At 36.0% G+C, this 22,703-nt stretch overlaps 1 protein-coding gene across 12 annotated transcripts in view; it reads left to right on the top strand.

The window, feature by feature from the left end:
• Nucleotides 1–517: 517 nt before the first annotated feature.
• The window catches only part of GPR174 (G protein-coupled receptor 174), a 37,766-nt gene continuing 15,580 nt past the window's right edge, over nucleotides 518–22,703 (top strand). For 10 of the 12 annotated variants that reach the window (XM_061409632.1, XM_061409627.1, XM_061409635.1 and 7 more), the window contains exons 1-2: nucleotides 518–1,007; nucleotides 14,212–14,304. The gene's annotated coding sequence lies outside the window, so the exon portion shown is untranslated. The other 2 variants (XM_061409626.1, XM_061409633.1) reach the window with 2 other exon arrangements.

The following is a 22,703-nucleotide window of genomic DNA, read 5'->3' as shown; positions in this document are numbered from 1 at the left end:
CTGAAACTCCAATACTTTGGCCACCTGATGCGGAGAGCTGACTTATTTGAAAAGACCCTGATGCTGGGAAAGATTGAGGGCAGGAGGAGAAGGGGACGACAGAAGATGAGATGGTTGGATGGCATCACCGACACCACAGACATGGGTTTTGGTGGACTCTGGGAGTTGGTGATGGACAGGGAAGCCTGGTGTACTGCAGTTCATGGGGTCACAAAGAGTGGGACACGGCTGAGTGACTGAACTGAACTGAAGTGAAGGGACATCCTTAGACAGGGTGTGTCCACTTTGGTACTTGAACACAGTAGTTGAGGGTCTGTGAGAAAAGATAGTAGTAAAGATTACAGTCATCCACTATCTATGCATGTGGCCAAAGGAAACCTAGTTTCAGAAAAAGGCTGCATTCACAAATAGGCTGTGTATTACCACAGTCTCAAAGCTGAGTGCAACCACAAGATTGAAAGACAATGCACTGTGGTCCTATAAATAGAAATGAGAATTTCTCCGTTAAGTGTAAAGCTTTGCAGACTGTATGTGTAGCCCATAGTGTTAGTCCTGCATCATTAATTAGAGAGAGAGAGAGAGAGAGAGAGAGAGAGAGAGTACATGCACAAATGTTAGTTCAAGCTGCCCGTGGAAAACGGAAATGTTCAGTGTTCAGAGTGGCTTGCATATTTCACTCTGACATCTCACTATCATGTTTTTCAATATGATAGTGGTTAGGCAATGCAGATAATTTTTTTCTTTTTTCTCTTGCTTTCTTCATTTTTCTTTTATTTTGTTTTCTATTTACGCTTTCTTTCCAACCTTTATCCCTCCTTTGTTTCTCTTGTGTCTTTCTTTCTTTCTTTTTCTTTTTTTTTTGGTAGGGATTTGTAGTGAAGAGAGATTGGATTAGTTTTTCTCAGAACAAAGAGAAACGCTTAAATTGATCAGTAGCATCCATGTTGGAGTGGTTCACACATGAATTATTTGGATATCTCTGGAGAAAACAGAAAGAAGTTGAAATGGTAAGCTCCACTTTTTAAATGCATATTAGCTGTTATCTGTGCCTTTCACCTTTGATCTCTTCGACTGACCTCTTTACACCAGATTCTGGGCAAACTGTCAGATCTAAGGGTGGCATGGATGTAGTAAACCTGGACCATCCTTGTATGTCATTTCCTTGGTATTTGCACAAACAAAAATAATTGTACAGTTGGCTACCTGAGGTGGGAAGGAGGAAGAATCTTTGAACTTGGAGAAATATAAGTTTGACATAGAGAGGTTTTTCATAATGTGTTTCCATCAGTTGATACTGAATAAAAATAGCCTTATGGACATTCATGATTTAATCAACTCTGTATTAAGTAGAGTTGCTTATATGAATGTTCAGGATTGTTTTTATCTACTCTTTGCTATAACTCTTTGGAGATGATATTTTTACCTGCCAAAATATTACATTTGTGACTTTTTCAAAATGAGCTATAATAAGAAAACAAGAAGACCCTTATCAACATGAATGTGTGTTCCTATTAGCTTGTACAAGTTACATATTTTCACTCTAAATTATAATTTAAATGATAATAAATGTTAGCTATAGAGAATTCTCTTTCAAACAAAACATTTCAGTAAGAAAAAACATATTTCTAATGAGAGGGGAAATAAGAAAGATAACAGACACAGTTGCTCATACATAAGCTGTATCTATGAGAATAAATAATCAGTATATTTATAAAGTCAACAACAGATAAAATAATTTTGAATTAAGTTTGCATTTTATACATTTATAATTGACAACTTATTTTGAAAAAATGTAAGTGAAATTGTTTTCTAGTATGCATGTTGTTTTTCTTTTATGCTCAAAGAGAAAATATTAATGAAGATACCTTCAAAATTTCAAACTCCCTGGGTTGGGAAGATCCCCTGGAGAAGGGACTAGCAACCCAAACCAGTATTCTTGCCTGTAAAATCCCACGGATGGAGGAGCCTGGCAGGCCCCAATCCATGGAGTCACAAAGAGTTGGACACGACTGAACAACTAACACACTCACACTCAAATTTTAAGTGATGAGTCTATCAATAGCATGTAACCACTAGAAATTGCATCCCAAGATTAAAAGAAAGGAAATTATATATTCTTATGGTGCAACAACACCCAAGATTAAATTCCAAATGGTTTTCCTTCTCTCTTCTCTGCTGTTGACAGTTGTGTGCAAGGGCTTCATATTATAATGCTATAATATTTCCAAGGAAGAAAAAGGTTATAATTTTATTCAACTAGCAAAGCTTACATTTATTTTTTAGAAAGCTTTCTGTCATTCAGCAAAGAGTATATATTTCTGAGTGTTTTAGTTGCTGTAAATCTCAGATATGGTGGCAAAAGCACCAATCTCATAGATGGGATTTAAATTTTTTAGCCCAGGGAAAGATTCCATACTAGTGAATATTTGGAATACATAAATGCCATCCTCCAAGAAGTCTGTGCCAGAGGAAGATTTTTTTAATTACAAAAATTTTCTTTGCACTTGTGAACACATGTACCACTCTGCCTTGCTAATGTTTACAATAACATTTCTGTGAGACAGGAACCATCTAGTGTATCTATTCTGTTGGGGCCAGCAAATATAGTACAGAACATTGTAAAGGTGAATAAACACATGAGGGTCATTGACTCTTCCAAAAAGTTCACTGAATTTCCACCTAGGGATTCTTAGGAATGAATGAACTCAATTATCCCCCTTAACACTAGGTTCAGTTCAGTTCAGTCACTCAGTTGTGTCTGACTCTTGGCGACCCCATGGACTGTAGCATGCCAGGCTCCCCTGTCCATCACCAACTTCCAGAGTTTGCTCAAATGCATGTCTGTCGAGTTGGTAATGCCATCCAACCATCTCATCCTTTTGTCTTCCCCTTTTCCTCCTGCCTTCAATCTTTTCAAGCATCAGGGTGTTTTTTAATGAGTCAGTTCCTTGTATCAGGTGGCCAAAATATTGGAACTTCAGCTTCAGCATCAGTCCTTCCAATGAATACTCAGGACTTATTTCCTTTAGGATTAACTGGTTTGATCTCCTTGCACTAAGATAGCTGAAATTAAAAGGAGAAACAAGCATGCTTTCTGTCTTTCTCTGATAGACACTTTTGGCACCAATCAGATACCTAAATCCCTTTCTTAATAATTGACAATATATTTGTTTCTTCCAAGAGATTTTGCTCTGCTGGAAAATGAATGCTATTCACAATATGGACTGATTTATTATTTATCTGATTTGTTTCATTTTTTAAAAAAATCAATTTCAAAACTGCAAAAGGACATGTTTTCTTGATATTTGTAATTAAGGTCACATCAATGGATATAATTAAGCCATCTTGATTACAAAGATGAGTAAGACAGTGGCTCCAAACTACAGAAAAAATTTGTGTTCTAAATTTACTATAACAAGTTGAAAATCTCTTTCTCTCTTTTCTTCTTGTAAAATGAAATTGTTGAAACTAATGAACATTCTTGGCAACTTGACAATAATATATTGTGATACTAGTGAATCAAGGATATGTACTAGACATTCTTGTAAAGAATCTGAAACAAAAGACTGGTGTTATCTTTAAACACAATGATATGACAAAGTTAGATAACTTTTATTAAAATTCTATCAGAGGTACTCTAAGATAAAGTTATGCTTATACATGCCTCTCACAGTGGAAAGTTAAATAATTATCTAAATAATTCAGTTAATGTTGATAAAGGAAGATCATAACTTGGGTCCAATAAGCAAACTTTTCTTTAGTAGACACAGTGTTGTTCTCTTCCTGTTTTTGTCCAATATACTAGGTTAGTTTAAATTTGTAAGTATAAAAATAATTTAGAAATTTCTATTTTTTTTCTTGGGTGGTAGGGATGTGCAGAGGGGATTTTAAAATCTATGTTATCCTGCTCCTTATTAATTTTTATAACCAAGAATTTTACTGATTTAATATTCTAAAGATATATTTGCCATTTTCTCCATATTTCCATAATAATAATGTTTTTTTTTTTTTTCCTACATGATCTATTGTTCTGGTCTTTATTTATTTTTTTTTCTCCAATTTTATTTTATTTTTAAACTTTACATAATTGTATTAGTTTTGCCAAATATCAAAATGAATCAGCCACAGGTATACATGTGTTCCCCATCCCAAACCCTCCTCCCTCCTCCCTCCCCATACCATCCCTCTGGGCCGTCCCAGTGCACCAGCCCATAACATCTGTTTCTATCTCTTTTGATTCAATTTTGATTGGTATCTAATTTTTTTTCCTGTTTTGTTGTTGGTTAATCATTTTTTCCTTTCATCTTAATATTTTTTTAATTCTAAAAGTACAAGTAGACCTCTTTTTTCTAAGAATGCTAAGCATAAAACTGGGTAGTACTAATTTTATTTAATATAATAAGGGAAATTTCAGTCACTTAACCTAGCATTAATCTCTCTGTGGAAGAGCCACTGATGATAGAAATACCCAGTTTGATTATCAAAATCAAGCACAGTCCATGTCAAGACATCAGGTACAGTAATGTCTTTCCCTCTGAAAGTCTATGACTTCCAAATCTTATCAGGTCTTAAAAAAATGAATTGTTTTAATTTCACATCAATGGATATGATAAATTCACTCTATTTATGCTCTACCTAGCTGAAGCACAATAAATATGACATACTGTGAAGCTATCAATTAGCTTCACAATTAGGGTTAATTAGGGAAAGTAGATTTTTGGGACTGAGTTATACAGAGTGTGTGATCATACTCTGAATTTTGAGTTGCTCAGCTTTTCTCTGGCCACTTGCTAGAAGAGCCTTTTGGTCACAGAAAATAGTGTAAACTTCATTCAATTTTGGACCATGAAATTTGACTAATCAAAGCACTGTAAAGACATTTTGCAATCAGCAGAGACAAGAGTGCTATTTCTCAGAATTCACAGAAGATGGCTTGGAATGTATTTTACATAGAATTACTTGTTAATAAGCATCTTGATTCAAAATTACAGTTGTAATAACTGAACATTAAGAAATGTCACCTGTGTATCTGAGTCTTTTCTAGGGGAAAAAAATCGCTGAGGAAATTTAAAGCTCCTTGACCTCTGGGAATCAGTAAATTGAAAATCCCTGTGATATCATTCAATAAGGAAGAGATGTTAAGGTTGATTAACCTGGGTTATAAGTTGCTCCTTGACTGGGACTTGGGAAAAACATATAGAGCCAGAATAAAAACTTATACTAAACAAATATCTGGAAAATATGGCATTATGGTTAATCATGCTGGCTCGTATCCAAATGCAGTGTGATCCCCAATATGCAGGATGCTTTAATACATTGGATAAAGATGCAGTCTTTTCCCCAGCCTTTTCATTTAGTCACATATTTGTGAACTTGAAGCAAATATTTTGATATGAAATGTAAATGAAAGGTGAATCATCCTAGTAAACTCATCTCCAAAGAATTATGATACTGCCTTGGAAATTTTAATTCTAATCTAGTAATGAATTCGTGCATTAACTCTCTTGTCATATTAGGCCAAAGAATGGACAATACTCTTATGCAATGATAGTTTATTCTCTTTTCCCATGAAGTTTTAACATTTTCATTAAAAAAGATGGATTGTCTAATAGTGTGTTTTCAAAATAAGATTTTAATTTCACATTACCCTTTTTTAGACTTGAAAAATTCATTTTGGAATATAAGTTAATTTTGATTTGCTCAATCTCACTCTTAAGCATGTTGATTTCATTATCCTCATGAAAAATTCCGAGTCTTTCTCTTTCTTCTATTATTACAATTCTGGGAGACCAGTCTAGTTTTTATAAGAAAGGAAAAATAACTAGAATTTTCCAATATGATTTATGAGTTTAGATATACATTTAGTGGTTCCAAAATCCTCCTCAAAGCTCAAGCTGTGAACTCTGTGGTCTAAGGGTCAACATCAAATTCAGGCTATCCTTGAGCTGTTTTCTCCCCAAGGAACTAATGCCCTAATCAAAATCATGTATCTTCCTAGTAATGACTCCAGAAAAAACTGCTAAATAATTAATAAGCTACCTATAGCCTACGATTAACCAATTTTTAAAGCCTATCTACTACAAGCCCTAACTTTGCTTTTGAGTTCTATAACATCAAAAATAAAAATGATTATTATTTATTGTGCACTTATGATGTGCACTAAGCATTGGGCAATAACTCTTACTTCTCAATAATAACTTTATTATCTCCCCCCATCTTATAGATGAAGAAAAGCAATGTGAAAGAAATTAAATAACTTACTCAACGTTTTACAACTGTCTTGTTCAGATGGTAACGACAACCCTGTATGTGAGACAGCAAAAGAGACACAGATGTATAGAACAGTATTTTGGACTCTGTGGGAGAGGGAGAGGGGGATGATTTGGGAGAATGGCATTAAAACATGCATAATATCATATAAGAAATGAATCGCCAGTCCAGGTTCGATGCAGAATACAGGAAGCTTGGGACTGCTGCACTGGGATGACCCAGACAGATGGTATGGGGAGGGAGGTGGGATGGAGGTTCAGGATTGGGAACACGTGTACACCCATGGCGGATGCATGTTGATGTATGGCAAAACCAATACAATATTGTAAAGTAAAAAAAAAAAAAATTAAATGTTAGTTAAAAAAAAATTTCAAACCCAATTTTGTTGGTTGTCAAAGCCTTTTCCATTACACTAGGCTGTCTCTATATGACAATGTCACATCACACTATTTTGACCCTTTCCATTTGAAATCAACAGAGTTTATAGCAGAAGGAATCAAGTTGTACCAATTTTGAAATAGGTTGTCCTTTTATTAGGTTTGGGCTGAGTAAACTAGGAAATAAGAGAGTATAACACATAAAATGAGAAATAAAAATGGATTAAAAAAAGAGATCATAGAAAGTATAGATGAAGTACTTTAATTCTCTTTAACCAATCTATATGGTGTGATGACTATTTTTTCAGTGTAGTATGGATAATAATAGGAGTCATATAAGATAAAGCTTCTGCCCTCATGGGGCTTATTTACTTGAGGGAGATAAAATAGCCCACACTAAACCTGAATATACAAAACCGATTTAGAAAATACATTGTGTTTTGCATTAAACAGAGACTCACTATCCACATTTACATTTAAGCTGATGTGACACAAAAAGTATTTTAGCCTGGTTAGGCCATTCCTATGTGTCTGAGTCTTTCCTAGAAAAAAAAAAAAAAACACCCTGGAGAAGGCAATGGCAACCCACTCCAGTACTCTTGCCTGAAAAATCCCATGGACGGAGGTGCCTGGTAGGCTGCAGTCCATGGGGTCCCTAGGAGTCCGACACGACTGAGCAACTTCATTTTCATTTTTCACTTTCATGCATTGGAGAACAAATGACAACCCATTCCAATGTTCTTGCCTGGATAATCCCAGGTACAGATGGGTCTGGCAGGCTACATCCATAGGGTTGCAAAGAGTCAGACGTGACTGGAACAACTGTGCATGCATGCACCAACCATCAGAAGAAAAAGTAGAGCTATATTTATATTAGTGAATCATTTTTTTCCTTAAGATCAAGGCTTTGGTGTTACAGGATGTATGTCCCAGATTCAGAGCATAATCTATGGCTATATTACAGAAAGAATTAGTTGTAATCTAACATATATAAGTTTAGAAGTTCAGTGGTATAATATCTGACCCACCAGGTTACAGAACTCTGTGTAAAAATCATTTTGATATATGGCAAAACCAATACAATATTGCTTCTGTTGCTGTGTTGCTTCAGTCGTGTCCAACTCTGTGCGGTCGACCCCATGGACTGCAGCCTACCAGGCTTCTCCATCCATGGGATTCTCCAGGCAAGAACACTGGAGTGGGTTACCATTTCCTTCTCCAATATAATATTATGAAGTTAAAAAAATAAAATAAAGTTTAAAATAAACAACAATAACAAAAAACAAAACAAAATCAGAGGAACAAAGTTTTAAGATAGTTCATCTCCTGATAATGTTGGTTATCCCCTCATGTCTTTCTTATCTCTGCAATGCCCCCTCATCCCCCACCCATGTCTATGTTTCTTTATCCAAGAAGAAACAAAAGAAAGAACTTAAGACATCTACACCTGATTTAGAACTCTAAATCATACTTTCTGCAGGCACCAGTTACATACATGAGCTTCAAGGTGTGCTCCTTTGGGACTGGTTTGGGGTATAACCTGAACAAGACAGCAAAATTTCCTGTTTTCAGTTTCTCTGTCTGTAAAAGCCGTGTGATAAAGGGTACCTCTTTCTATAGAGTATGAATCATCACGCTAATGCTTAATAGATACTTTGCATTCCTCTGGTCAGAGTTCCTCTACACAATTTGTAAAAGTGCCATGTGTGCTTGGATTGAAATCACACTGGGAAAATTAGGTTGCACCTGTCTTTCATCTGACAGATTTCCTTCAGCACATGAGAGCATTACATTTGGTCAAGTTTGCAGTTTGAAATGCTTATAAGAAGGATAATAGCTATACACATTAGAGCAGAATAAATGAGAAAGAGAAGTGTAGTAAGTCCCCTATATACAAACGAGTTATTTTCTGAGAGCACGTTTGTAAGTCCAATTTGTTTGTACATCCAACAAAGTTAACCTAAGTATCCAACTAACAGAATCAGCTAGCTATATAGTACTTTACTGTAATAGGTTTATAATACTTTTCCCACAAATAATACATAAAAAAACAAACACAAAAGATAGAGAAGACATTTTCAATCTTACAATACAGTACCTTGGGAAGAACAGTAGGACAGTACAGTAACTGTCATACAGGGGCTGCCATCAAGAGAACAGGTAAGAAGAGTTACTGACTGGAAGAGGGAGAGAAGGTGGAAGATGACAGAGCTGAAGGATCTTCAGCAATATAAAATGGAGGGCAAACCTCAATTTCACTCATGCCTGATGTTGTTGGAACACATGCTTGCATCTTTGAAAGTTCACAACTTGAAGATTCATATGTAGGAGACTTACTGTATGAGTTTTATGGATTGGTGAAATCACTGCTTTTAGAAATGCCTTGGGCTTCCCTTGTAGCTCAGTCAGTAAAGAATCTGCCTGCAGTGCAGGAGATCTAGGTTTGATCCCTGGGTTGGGAAGATCCCCTGGAGAAGGAAATGGCATCTCACTCCAGTATCCTTGCCTGGAAAATCTCATGGACAGAGGAGCCTGGAGGGCTGCAGTCCATGGTGTCGCAAAGAGTTGAGCACAACTAAGTGACTAACACTTTCTTACTTGTGGTATCAGAAATAGAGACACGGATGGAGAAGAATACCTTATGGAATGGCCTAACCATGCTAAAAACTATTGTGGGTTTGTACCCTAAATATATGGCAGATTTTACATAGCTTGACATTTGAATTGCTCAATTTAGTATTTGATTTTACTAATTTCTCTTGTTTTGTTTATCATGTCACTGCTACCAGTCTACAAGCTTTTGAGGAGAGAGACTGTGTCTCCTTTCTTTTTATCTCCAGTGGCATCTAGCATGGTGACTTGACTTACTTTATGATATTGCTCATCTCATTGCTTAATTCCTTTTTCTTTGATAATTTAACAAATTATAGCATCAAGAAAGGCGCTAAAGGGGAAAAAAAGAACAATTGTCTCATTTTGGTTAATGTCTTCCAGTCTTGTATGTCAGCAGAAATGGATGTCTGAGTGTCTGTGTTTCTCTGTGTGTGAGGAGTGGGATATGGAGAGAGATGAGAAAGAGGAAAGAATAGATGAGTTTTTGCATAAAGATCTCTGGTTTCCATGTCATTGCAGAAAGAAAAATGAGAGACATTTATTTCTGCTGATCTTTACATTCACCATTAGTTAGTAAGTTGGCAATCTTAATAATATACATAAAGTTTTCATTCAAATGATTAGACTGTATGAAGGGAAGAGAAATATGTGTGGATACACACATATTAGAGAATACACAGTTGAGAGAAAATGTGATGTAGATAAACACACACACACACACGGATTTTGAATTAAAACTTAAGCTGTAGTTTTGGCTTAGTTATTAGCTTCCTATGTAACTCAGGAAGAATCCCCTACTTCAGTTACCTTGTTTGTAATAGCTAAATCATTAATAGGGATTATTAGGTTATTAATAGAGATTTAATAAAGATTAGTAGTCTAATCTTTATTTTAAATGCTCAGCCTGCCAGAAATTTAAAAATTATAATAAGGCTCACTGAATCATTATGTCATCTTTGGGTGTATTGATGTAAACAGCATGGCATTCCAAATGCTCAATAAATATTTGCTGTCTGAAATTGTTGAATTACTTACTCCATGTATAGGCTACTGAACCAGTGTTAGTGTAGGAAATAAGGGCTCTAACCTGATTAGCAGGTTTCCCTGTTGGCTCAGTGGTTAAGAATCTGCCTGCCAGTGCAGAAGAGGAGCCTGGTGGGCTACTGTCCATGGGTGCACAAAGAGTTGGACACGACTTAGCTACTAAACAAAAAAGAGTCTAATTAAAACCTCTCCCTTACTCTCCACCTATGATACCACACTCATTTTGCTTAGGTCTGCCAACATTTCCATGATTTAGTTAATAATAAACTGCTAGGAAAATGTCTGCATGTTTTTTGCGAAGGTCTTGGATAATGTCTTATAGTTCTCTATCATTAATGCACTAGCTTAATTTCTCAGCTTAAAAGCAGAGATAGTGACCCTATTTGTGACCCCATAGACTGTATCCCACCAGTCTCCTCTGCCAGTGGGGTTTTTCAAGCAAGAATGCTGGAGTGGGTGGTCATTTCCTTGTCCAGGGGATCTTCCCAATCCAGGAATTGAACCCACATCTATTGCATTGACAGGTGCATTCTTTATCACTGAGCCCCCAGGAAGCCCCTCGATGGGAATCAGTTCAGTTCAGTTCAGTCACTCAGTCGTGTCTGACTCTTTGTGACCCTATGAATCGCAGCACACCAGGCCTCCCTGTCCATCACAAACTCCCGGAGTTCACTCAGACTCAAGTCCATTGAGTCAGTGATGCCATCCAGCCATCTCATCCCCTGTCGTCCCCTTCTCCTCCTGCCCCCAATCCCTCCCAGCATCAGAGTCTTTTCCAATGAGTCAACTCTTTGCATGAGGTGGCCAAAGTACTGGAGTTTCAGCTTTAGCATCATTCCTTCCAAAGAAATCCCAGGGCTGATCTCCTTCAGAATGGACTGGTTGCATCTCCTTGCAGTCCAAGGGACTCTCAAGAGTCTTCTCCAACACCACAGTTCAAAAGCATCAAATCTTCGGTGCTCAGCCTTCTTCACAGTCCAACTCTCACATCCATACATGACCACAGGAAAAACCATAGCCTTGACTAGACGGACCTTTGTTGGCAAAGTAATGTCTCTGCTTTTCAATATGCTATCTAGGTTGGTCATAACTTTTCTTCCAAGGAGTAAGCGTCTTTTAATTTCATGGCTGCAATCACCATTTGCAGTGATTTTGGAGCCCAAAAAAATAAAGTCTGACACTGTTTCCACTGTTTCTCCATCTATTTCCTATGAAGTGATGGGGCCAGATGCCATGATCTTCGTTTTCTGAATGTTGAGTTTTAAGCCAACTTTTTCACTCTCCTCTTTCAGTTTGTGTAAATCAGGAAAGTCTGCCTAAGATTGTATATCTTGGATTGGATATGGAATCCAGGCAGGTAGGCTTGTGATATGAGGCCTCTTGATCAGACCTGAGGTGATGAAGTACTGGAAAGAAAGAACACAAATTTTCTTCTTATTTTTCCAATTTTTATTTAGAATTGAGGTAAGGTAAGGTAAGTCACTTCAGTCGTGTCTGACTCTGCAACCCCATAGACGTTAGCCCACCAGGCTCCCCCGTCCCTGGGATTCTCCAGGCAAGAACACTGGAGTGGGTTGCCATTTCCTTCTCCAATGCATGAAAGTGAAAAGTGAAAGTGAAGTTGCTTAGTCATGTCCGACTCTTTGTGACCCCATGGACTGCAGCCCACCAGGTTCCTCCGTCCATGGGATTTTTCAGGCAAGAGTACTGGAGTGGGGTGCCACTGACTGAGTCTATCTGCCAAATCCAATTTTCTACTAGACTTATAATATCAGAACCTTAGGGATAATTCAGTCTCTCATTTTACACACAAAAAAAGATGAGTCCCAGAGATGGAAGGAACTTTCCTAAGATTATATCACTAATTACTGATATGGCCAAAACTAGAAGTCAGGAATCCAGTGCCTGGCCGGTGTTCATTCCCCTACATCCTGCTTTCTCTCAGCTTAAGTAACCTGTTCTGGGAGTTGAAAAATCCAGCAAGTAAAGCAGAATACTTCTGTAGTATATGGCTCTTTTAGAAGTAATCAATGAAGTGACTCCAAAGTAAAAATCCACTTGTTGATACCTTGCCTGACTCCTGTCCATGAAATACAATAATTTAAATGACTTTAAAAAATAGTTCTTGAGAATATTTACCATCTTAGAATCTACTTCTAGCCAGCTGGATTTTCTTGGTAGAGTTTATGATTAATCTGTGACTCTGCTCAGTCACTGAATTATGTCCCTATAGTTTGTCCTCAGATATCTGCCCCACTTTGGTGGTATAGTTGAACTTGGATAGCTCTTGTTTTACCTTCTAACAAAGTACCAGTAGAGATCATAACTTTGTAACTTCCTGTCCGGGCTTTGGTTCAAAGCCACCATGACAGACTTCTGTGGATTCTGGGGCATCTGAGAATGCATTCAGCTTACTCATTGTCTTCTCATGTCTATTTCTTTCACATTGTTACCTTCTTTTAATGACAAAGCAGTTTAGAAAAAACTTCAGTCTACTTTATCTACACTATTAATTTTCTTCATCAGGCCATTTTAAAGCCTATATTGAGGAGTTTCTGTGTGCCTAGCATCCTAATTACTATGTCTTAAAGGCAAGAAGAAAAAGACAAACAACATGCATTGGCTATCTATTGTGTGTCAAGCATACTCTTACTGACTTTTACTTGGTATACTTCATGTAATCTTAATAATATACCCCAGGAACAGGCATTATTTATTATACTCATTTTACAGAATGGAGAAAGAGGGCAAGAGAGAAAGAGAAGGAGAGAGAAAGAGAGAGAGAGAGAGAGAGAGATTCCCCAACTGACCCTGGTGTTTGAACTCTAATATGTAGTCTCTTTGAAAGGATCCCCTTCCTGAAGGGACTGGCAATCTGATGAGAAAAGACTAGCTTGAATCAAACTTGTTTAGGTGGCAGCTGCTATGTTTATTGCCTACCTCTTGTCTTTCCTGCTCTCTCTTTCCTATTGTAGAAATCTCTGCTAAAACTTCTGCAATCTGGCTTCTCAGGTAATCCTACTATATCGCACCATGTAAGGCTATCTGCCTCTGCATTCATTTATTTTCCTTCTTCTACCAAGTAAAAAAGTATACATATATATTTGTATTTCATCCAATTCACCTTTTATGGTGAAAACTAGCTTATCTGATTGATTAATCGGTTAATGTGAAAATCCTCCCTGTAGCACTTTTATTTTAATAGGAGATTGTTGGAGACAAAGTGCCCTAAAGGATAGCATCTATACTGGTGTATTTAAGGCAAAGTGGCAAGTCTGGGCAAGAAATCATTGGGTAAAGTGGAGCAGAGAGGAGCAGATGTGGAGTGTGGTTTTTTGATGCCTCTAAATCACCCTACGTAGGAAGACATCTATAATCATTGCAAGGATACCTGTAAGGTAGTTTTGCATACAAGTTAGTCTCTCTTCTTAGCACCGGCTGTGCTAACAGCCAGTGGCCAGCTTGGTTTCCTTATATGTGTATTCACTAATTAAACAGCTGTGGTCACGAGAACTCAGAAAAATCACTAACTGAGAAAAAGTCAGTTTCTACATTCCAAGTGTGTTGTGAGTTTGACTACAAGTTGTTGAGATTTTCCTGGGGAGCTCATCAAAATGAGGAGCTCCTTATGAACAAGGAAGGACTGTGAACCCAGCACTGACATCCTTATCCACTTATACCCTTTCAAAAAGCTACTAAGTCAAAAAGAGATGTCAGATGGTAGTAAATGGATTCCTGCTCGCTCTACTTTGCTGTCACTAAGGGCTAAGGTAACTCTTTTCATGCTCTCACTTGTCCACAGTAATCTAATTCTAGGTTCTAAGCATCCGCTTTCTGAAATTTGCCAGCCTTCTGTGAGAATGCTGTTCCCACTGTTTTTGACCATGGTTCTTCTATGTTCTTTCAGGCACGAATGAATCAAAGCAGCCGGATTCCCAATGGCTTCCTAAAGAGACCCTGTTGCTCTGATTAAAGAATTTTAATGGCACTGGAGAAAACAGTAGGTATTCAAACATTACCTTGACTTCTCTTTTTTCATCATCCTTAAAAGAGTGTGCTTACACTCTGTGGGCCCTGGAAAGGCACTAAGAGCCTGTCTCACATTTCCTGGTCCACTTGACAGATTACCAGGTGATGACCAGGTAAATTACATTTATCTTAGGCAATAAATGTAATCTTATAGAACATGAAAGGCCACAGTTTATAGAGTATTTGATAGAATGTTATTTTTATTAATAGTGTCCCATTGAGTCATATTGGAATCTGAGACAAAGGGAAGAATAAGTTTAAATTATATATATATATATATATATATTATTATTATTACTCAACACACATTGGCCACACTAGTCATACAATAGAGAATAATATGTGTGTGTTGAGAAAGAGTATTCCATTTGCTGGAAAGGAAGATTATAGTAGCTATAGGTGACTCACATACATATTAGGCAAACATCTATTCACTGATTGGTAAGCTTAAAATCAATAATCTTAGGCTAAGAACAGATTTTAGAGATGGGGGGGATTTGGTATGCTTCTATTGGTTTCTTTGTCTTGATGTCTATTCTTAAAAGAAGAGTATTACTGAAAAATCAGCCTAGATATCTAACAATCAGAAGTGAAAATATCTAATACTTAAGCTTACTCTAAAATATCATGAGTACAAACCAAATTGACAAACCTTAAGCTAGACATATCAAAAAAAGAGAGAGGGCTCAAAATATATGAAAGAGAAGTTATAACAGATGGCACAGAAAAACAAATTACCATAAGAGATTACTATGAAAAATTGTATGTCAAAATATTGGACAACTGAGAACAAATAGTAAATTCCTAGAAAAAATATAATCTTTCAAGACTGAATCATGAGAAAATAGAAAATCTGTATAGACATATTACCAATAAGGAGACTGAAGGATTAATTAAAAAATCTCTGAAAAGGAAGGGTTAGTCAGGGACTTTGGAATTGACATGTACACACAGCTATATAAAATGGATAACCAACAAAGACCTACTATATAGCAGAGGGAACTCTGCTCAATATATGTAACAACATAAATGAGAAAAGAATTTGAAAAGGAATGGATGCATGCATATATATAACAGAATCACTGTGCTGCACAAATGAAATTAACATGACATTGTTAATCAACTATACTTCAACATAAAATAAAAAGTTAAAAATATCTCCCAACAAACAAAGGTCTAAGATTAGATACCTTTAATCATAAATTCTACAAAGCACGAAAAGAAGATTTAATACCTATCCTTCTCAAACATTTCCAACAAATTGAAGAGGAAGAAATCCTTCCAAATGTATTTAATGAACTGAACATTACCCTGATATGACAACCAGACAAGGATACAACAGAAAAAGAAAACTACAGGAAAATATCTTTAATAAACATAGATGCAAAACTCAACAAAATATTGGTGAATCTAATTCAATAATATACTAAAAGGATTATATACCACAATTGATTAGGATTTATACTAGAGATTTAGGGATGTCTCAACACATACAAATAAATCAATGCAATTCATCACATTAACAAAATGAAGGATAAAAATCATATGACGAGCTCAATAGATACATGAGTCATTTGAAAAAAAAATTCCACATACATTTGTGATTAAAATCTCAACAAAATAGTTAAAAAGGGAAGATAATGCAACACAATGAAGGCCATATAAGACAAAACCACAAGTAAAATCATATTCAATGTTGAAAGCTTTTATTCTAAGATTAGGAACAAGATGAGGATTCCATTTTCATCACTTTTATTCAACATAGTATTAGAAGTCTTAGCCACATCAATTAAGCAAGAGAAATAAATTAAATGTGACCAAATTGGAAAGGAAGAATTAGAGCTGTTAATATTTTCAGAAGAAATTATACTGTATATAGAAAACACTAGAGACTGCACCCCAAAATTTTTGGAAGTAAGTGAATTCACAAAAGTCACAGGATACAAAATCAATATACAGAAATCTGTGGTGTTTCTATACACTATATACAATCAAAAAGAGAAATTAAGAAAACAATCTCATTTATTATTGCATAAAATTACTAGGAATAAAATTAACCAAGGACTTAAAATACCCATACACTGAAAATTATAAGACATTGATGAAAGAAGTGGAAGAAGATATAAACAAGTGAAAAGATATTCTATGCTCATGGAATGGAGGAATTAATATTGTTAAAATGTGCATACTGCCCAAAGCAGTCTACAGCTTCAGTGCAATGCCTGTCAAAATTTCAATGGCATATCTCATAGAACTAAAACAATGCAGTACAATACATAACTACAACAACTAATACTAAAATTTGTATCAAATAGAGGGTTCAGGATGGGGAACACATGTATACCTGTGGCGGATTCATTTCGATATTTGGCAAAACCAATGCAATAGTGTAAAGTTTAAAAGTAAAGAAAAAAAAAAAAAAAAACAAAACAGAAGATCCTGAATAGCCAAAATAACCTTGAGAAAGAAGAAAACTGGTGGCATCATGCTCCCTGATTTCAAACTCTACTACAAATTTATAGTGATTCAAACTGTATGGTACTGGTGTAAAAACAGCCACACAGATCAATGAAACAGAACTGAGAGCTAAGATATAAGCTCACACATATGGACAATTAATTCACAACAAATGAGCAAAACAGTGGAGAAATGACAGTCTCTTCAATAAATGGTGGTAGGAAAATTGGACTTTCACATGCAAACAAATGAAACCAGCTTACACAACATACAAAATTAACCCTAAATGAATTAAAAATTTGAATATAAGATCTAAAATCATCCAATTCCTAGAAGAAAACATAGGTGGTAATCTCATTGACATCAGTCTTAGCAATGATTTTGTTGATCTGACACCAAAAGGCAAAGGAAACAAAAGCAAAAGTAAACAAATGGAACTACATCAAGCTTACAAGCTCCTGTACAGCTAAGGAAACCATTCTCAAAACAAAAAAGTAGCCTACTATATGGGGGAATATATTCTCAAACAGTATATCTGATAAGGGGTTAATATCCAAAATATTTTGCTGACAAAGATCCATATAGTTAAAGCTATGATTTTCCCACTGTCATGTATGGATGTGAGAGTTGGACCATAAAGAAGGCTGATCACTGAAGAGCTGATGCTTTCGAACTCTGGTGTTGGAGAAGACTCTTGAAAGCCACTTGGATAGCAAAGAGATCAAACCAGCCAACCCTAAAGGAAATCAGTCCTGAATATTCATTGGAAGGACTGAGGCTGAAGCTGAAGCTCCAATACTTTGGCCACATGATGCAAAGAACTGACTCATTGGAAAAGACTCTGATACTGGGAAAGATTAAAGGTAGGAGGAGAAGGGGATCACAGAGGTTGAGATGGTTGGATGGTATCACCAGTTTGATGGAAATGAGTTTGATCAAGCTCTGGGAGTTGGTGATGACAGGGAAGCCTGGTGTGCTGCAGTCCATGGGGTTGCAAAGAGTCGGACATGACTGAGTGACTGAACTGAACTAAATCCAAAAGATATGGGCTTCCTAGGTGGCCCTAGTGGTAAAGAACTTGCCTGCCAATAGAAAAGACATAAGAGATGTGGGTTCAATCCCTCGGTCACAAAGATCCCCTGGAGGAGGACATGGCAACCCACTCCAGTGTTCTTGACTGGAGAAGTCCACGGACAGAGGAGCTTGGTGGGCTACAGTCCGTAGGGTCACAAAGAGTTGGACATGACTGAAGTGGCTTTGTACGCATGCTCCTATGGTCTATGTTCAATTCCTGTACCTTGTAGATACAGCAAACATTAATGGTTATAAGAAGGGAAGGAGGTTGGGGGAGTGGTTGAAATGGATGAAGAAGGTCAACTTTGTTGTGAAGGACGGTAACTAGACTTGTAGTGGTGAACATTTTGGAGTTATCCAAATGTTTGATTACAATGTCATATACCTGAAACTTACATAATAAAAAATCATGTGCAAAATGACTACACAGATCACTTAAACATGGATAAAAAAAAAAAAAAGCCCCTAAATATGGTCGCTTTGGGTTATATTCCTAACCATGAGGTCAGTGTTTTAATAAATAATACAATACTTTGTAGTGAACGTATCATTTGTATGTTAATGTGTGCATGGCTAACAAGTATTTAGTGTATGGATTTATGGATATGTGAAAGCCAACCTGAAGCCACTCCATCCTTGCTTTCTTGTTGTACTTTCTCATAAAAGGCGGAAGAGCCTCTTCTCAAGATTACTTGAGACATTTCCCCTGAGGTGATGAGCATAACTGGAGAGCTCAGTAAGACAAAGAGAAAAATTTAGGCAACTGTCCAAAATGTATAATGTTTGTAACAATCATAAATCAGTGACTAGTGATAGGTTGAGTAGGTTACACCGCTACTGATATATTTCTATTGTCTTTTGTGAAATAAATATCTGTTGGCTCAATTAATGGACCATACTTCCATGGGAAGTATTACAAATGAAAGTGCTGCTTTAGCCTGAATTCCAATCATGATATAAAATTCAAATTAACTAAGGACAATTCAAATGCATTTTCATTTCTGAATAACCATAAAAGTCCATAAACAAGATATAACCTCAGGCTCAAGAGAGAAAAAGAGAAATACTCAACTACTACAATTAGCAAACAAACAAACAAAAAGCTAAACAAGACAAATAACAATAAATTCTTTGTATTAATAGGTATGTAGTTTGCAATTTGTATTAATAGGTATGCAACTTGTAATTTATGTAATTTGTTTAAATGATTTCCTCCTGGAGACATTAGCTAGCATTTGGTTTTTGGCCACACATTTATGAATATTTATAATTATTTTACACTGTGTAATGCTAAGAATTTGTTCATTTTATTTAATATATTTATATAGCACTTGGTGTAGAATCTTAGAAATATCAACTCCTTATACCCATAGAGAAAGGCATTGTTATCTCATTTTACAGATGAGGCAATTGAAATGTAGAAATCTTTGTGTTACTTGCCCAAATTCAACAGCTAGTCAGTTGCAGAGCCTCAGTTTGGAAACACAAAGACTGGCTCCAGAGTCCATTTTATTGTCAACTACAAATGATGCCTCATTATTTGTAAAATATTTACATATTGTGCCATAATTATATATGCATGTACATGAAAACACGACTCAGCCAGTAAAGAATCTGCCTGCAATGCAGAAGATCCCAGTTCGATTCCTGGATTTGGAAGATCTTCTGGGGAAGGGATAGGCTATCCACTCCGTATTCTTGGGCTTCCTTGGTGGCTCAGATGGTAAAGAATCTGCCTGCAATGTGGGAGACATGGGTTCAATCCTAGGTTGAGAAGATCCCCTGGAGAAGGGAATGGATACTGACTCCAATATTCTGGCCTGGAGAATTCCATGGACAGAGGAGCCTGGCAGGCTACAGTCCATGGGGTCACTAAAAGTCTGAATGATATGACTAACACTAACATGAAAACATATATATATGGCATAGAATGCCAGAGCTATTTAAAATCCAGAAGTAAGGGAATTCTCTGGTGGTCCACTGGTTAGGATACTGTGCTTCCAATGCAACAGGCATGGGTTCAAGCCATTTTCAGGGAACTAAGATTCCAAAGCATGTGGTGCAGCCAAAAATAGTAATAATAATAATAAAATAAAATTCAGAACTAAAAGGACAACATACTAGTGCTAGAAGTGCTGTTAAACATTTGGCTTAACCTACATATTTCAAAGAAAAAAATGGAGGCCCAGATAAATTGACTTGCTCAAGGTCACACAGATATTCAATGGCAGAAGTGAAACAAGAACTGATGTTTTCTCACTCTCAATCTGATATTATTTTCATTTCACTAAGTTACCTTTGCTATTATTAATTTAAGGAAGTATATCATCATTTATATTTTTAATGAGTATCACCTTCAGATCTTCATTTTTCAAAGCTATATGCTTATAATCTTTGCGACCCCATGGACTGTAACCTACCAGGCTCCTCTGTCCATGGGATTTTCCAGGCAAGAGTGCTGGAGTGGATTGCCATTTCCTTCTCCAGGGGATCTTCCCGACCCAGGGATTGAACCCAGGTCTCCTGCATTGTAGACAGACACTTTACCATCTGAGCCACCAAGGAAGTCCTAATAGTGATGTCGTGTTTCACCAAATAGTCTTATAACTTATTCTTTGAAATTATCTTTGAGACTGAATTGAGCTAATTAAGAAAACTGAGTCTTAATACACTGTGATCATATCTTGTTTTTGGCCAAAAAAGGCATTTTTAACTTGATCCTTAAACTTCATTCTTCAGACTTATTTCTGAATAACTTTTAACTGTTTCCAAAATTCAACTACCATTAAAAGACAAAGACTTTTCACCACAGGATTATTCTAAAGTATGTGGGGCAAACTCTGAGTGTAATTCTAAAGGAGAGTTCCAAAATGTTCCTGAGCAATAGGAATGTAATTGGAATAAGCGTATAACTTTTCAAAGTGACAGCCTAGGAAAGACAAATTCAATTGGTTGCTTGCTTACTGATAAATTTGTTTGTTTGTTTTGAAACATATTGTTCCATCTATTTAAGCATTTTAATTTCTCGGCAACATCTTGTAAATATTAGTGTACAGCTTTTTCACATCACTTGCCAGATATATTTCTAAGTATTTCATAATTTGATGGTATTATAAACATTATTTTCTAAGTTTCAGTGTCCAACTGTTCATTAATAGTACATAAATATAAACGGATATCTCTTTATTGACATGTTTTCTGGAAACCTTGCTTTATTCATTTTTTTAACTGGCAGTTTTTTTTTTTTTACTGTATTTTTAAATAGACAATCATGTCATTTAAAAACAAAGATTATCTTGATTCTTCCATTCTAGTCTGAATGCATTATTTTCTTTTATCTTGCCTGGTTGCATTCGCAAGTTGTACAATGTTGTATAGAAGGAAAGAGAGCAGACATTATTTACTTACTCTCAATCTTAGGAGGAAAGAATTCAGTCTTTCAACATTAAATAAAATTTTAGCTGTAGGATGTTCCTAGATGTCCTTTATTTTTTATTTTTATTGAAGTATAATTGGTTTACAATGCTGTGTTAGTTTCTGGTGTAAAGCAAAATGACTATGTGTGTGTGTGTGCATGTGTGTGTGTTTTCAAGTTATTTTCCATTATAGGTTATTATAAGATATTGAATATAGTTACACTTTGTTGTTTGTGATAACTTTATTTTTAAAATATATTACCACTGTAAGGAATCCAAAGTCTTAAATGTTAAAAGCATGCATGTTCTGCATTGTGTTTCTTGGGTTACTTTTCCCAGATAAATAAGTTCAAATAGAGAATACCATTCATGCTCCCAGGCAAAGGAAATTTACTAGAGATGAATATATTGGTGTGTGGTATGTAGGATATGTTGATAATACAGTTGAAGATGTTGTGAAAGTAATGAGAAAGTCAGATAGAACTAGAAATAAGAAAAAAACAAAATAACAATGTGACAGAGAAGGTCAGATGAAGTAAGTTGCAGTCTAAACAGGGGGCAGAGAAGAGAAATAGGACAGAGTGAAGAAGGGGATTAAATAAAACTTTAAAGTTTAAATTTTGAGTTATTAATGATATCAATGATCTGCCCAGTATTGAGAAGGACAAGGAAAAAGAAGGGTCCCAGTTTTAGATAAATTTGCTATTTAGGATTGCTAGCCATTTGTTTCAACCTTCCTCTTAGCTTATCTGTGAAGTCTTGTCAAAATAATCGATGGGCAGTTAGATAAGAGGCCAGTCATGGAACTAATGATGGAAGCACATTAACACTTGATGAATATCTTAAAATGAAAAGAATCATATTTCTCATATTTGCAGTTCTCTGTCACTGAAGTCAATCACTGAAACAAACAATTGTTAAAATGTTGCAAAGAAAACAGGAAGAAAATGAAATGATTAAATTTAAATGAATATCAAGAAGTGGTGAGCCACTTAGTTTTCAATCCAGTGATATAAAGAGTCATCTCAAACCAGCCAAGCACTGAAAATAACACCATTCACTGGAAATAATCCTTTTATTTACTGTCACCAGTTTTGGTTTAGAAGTACCTTCTCTCTTTAGCCTTCCATAAGACACATTTAAGGGAAAGATATAAGAAATAAATAAAGAGCAAGCTTCTGCCTAAATTGCTTCTAAACTCACTCTAGGCCAAATTAATTCCCTAGGCATATAGGTATCCAGAAATCCAGCTGTACTCTGATTAGATAATGACAGAAATGTAAGCAATTGCCTTATGTCAGAAATAAAAGTGAGCAAGCCAGCAGATAAATGTAATAGGGAAAAATATAATCTTTTCTCAACTGCAGGTTTTAGGAACAAGTGCTTGTTCAACACAGTTTCAGTACTTGGTAAGTCCCCTGGG

This window comes from Bos javanicus, chromosome X, assembly GCF_032452875.1.
Source record: "Bos javanicus breed banteng chromosome X, ARS-OSU_banteng_1.0, whole genome shotgun sequence".
Classification (NCBI taxonomy): Eukaryota; Metazoa; Chordata; class Mammalia; order Artiodactyla; family Bovidae; genus Bos; species Bos javanicus.
The sequence above is the reverse complement of the archived record's forward strand: the minus strand, read 5'-3'. Positions and strand labels throughout refer to the sequence as shown.